This window comes from Gadus macrocephalus, chromosome 15 (genome assembly GCF_031168955.1).
Source record: "Gadus macrocephalus chromosome 15, ASM3116895v1".
NCBI lineage: Eukaryota > Metazoa > Chordata > Actinopteri > Gadiformes > Gadidae > Gadus > Gadus macrocephalus.
The window spans coordinates 10,483,981-10,485,440 of record NC_082396.1 but is presented as its reverse complement, the minus strand read 5'-3'; the positions used below and the strand labels follow the sequence as shown (position 1 = coordinate 10,485,440).

The following is a 1,460-nucleotide window of genomic DNA, read 5'->3' as shown; positions in this document are numbered from 1 at the left end:
GTGCGTTAGGAATTCAAGGTTGAAATGTTCATTTCAGTTTCCCGTTCTGTGCTGCCCTCTAATGGAAAAATAAAACCCACTCAGAAGAGATATGAGTTACAGCCCCTGCCACACAGCTGACGTCTCTGCCAAGAGAGGAGCAAGGGGAGGGAAATAATGTTGGACTGAAGCACAAAAAAAATGTAATCATTAAAAACCATTAAAGATGAAAGGCATTTTATACACATTTTTTAATAAAAATATCACGTTGAAAAGTGGAAACCTAATGGAAGCAGGAACACAACTGCATTGATCGCGTGACAAAAAGACAAATAAAAACATTCATATACATATTATATGTACTTTTATAATCCAAATGCGCGGCATCACCTCTCTAGTTAATAGACGGATAATAACGACCAGAGCGCAACAATGAGATCTAAATGAAGACAAAACCAACGCCTTACAACAAAGCTTTGTAGCCGTAAAACTCCCAGCCTTTAGTACTGGATGTCGAACAAAGCATTTACTTGGCAGGAAATTAAAAAAAACAACAACAACAAGAGTTACAAAGACTAATTCTGAAGAAAGGGGGAAAAAAATAATAAACGAAAATAACAACAATAACAATGCAAGAGACATATTTTTAAAGGAATAATAATTCTTTAGAAAAGCCATTCCAGCGATATCTGGCAAACAGCACAGAGACTCGTGGGAACATATGTTTGTAATTCCTTGTGTTCTGTTTAGGTTATTTTTGTACATTCTAATTCTGCCACGACACCGTATCACATTAGCCAGCCAGCTTCTCTATTCTTAGATCATTTCTTTATTCCCTTAAATATGCAGCTGAATATTTACCATCACCTCCAGTTGTTCCATAGTATCTGGCAATTTGCGGTATAAACTTAAGGACTCTTAGAATGAAAGGTTGTTGTTTTTTTGTTTCGTTTTTTTGTTTGTGTACCGCACTTTACATACTTTATTTACGTTAAGAATAGCCCCCTTTATGTTATTCAGTTTTTATTCTATTGTGTTATCATTTGAGTACAAAAACATGTTTATTGTGTCATGGCAACGCACGGGAAACTTTGACTTTTATGGTAGTTTCGCTCTGTGTTCCCGCTTCTCATGACTTTAAGGATTGGCCTCCTTTTTTATCATTCAGTTAAATTCAACGACTTCTTATAATTACAACAAAAACCTTCACAGAATCCTGGCTCACGGCAAACTCCATGACACTTAATATTAGCTTTTGGAGTTTCTGTGTGCAGGACATTAACCTTCCCCTCTTGTTCTCTCATGGGCGAGCTGCCATTTCACTGACTTTAAGAATCCGCTCCCCCCTAATAATATCAACAACACATCCATAGTGGCCTGGCAAAGTATGGCAAACTTTATGTCTTTATGATGACATTTTGTTCTCGTTTTGTGTGCGTGTGTGTGTGTGTGTGTGTGTGTGTTCGTGTGTGTGTGTGTGT

At 37.2% G+C, this 1,460-nt stretch overlaps 1 protein-coding gene across 1 annotated transcript in view; it reads right to left on the bottom strand.

Moving 5' to 3' along the window:
* Positions 1-211: 211 nt before the first annotated feature.
* Positions 212-1,460, bottom strand: part of mgmt (O-6-methylguanine-DNA methyltransferase) — a 17,160-nt gene continuing 15,911 nt past the window's right edge. The window contains exon 4 of the mRNA XM_060073867.1: positions 212-1,460. This exon is cut by the window's right edge and continues 214 nt beyond it. The gene's annotated coding sequence lies outside the window, so the exon portion shown is untranslated.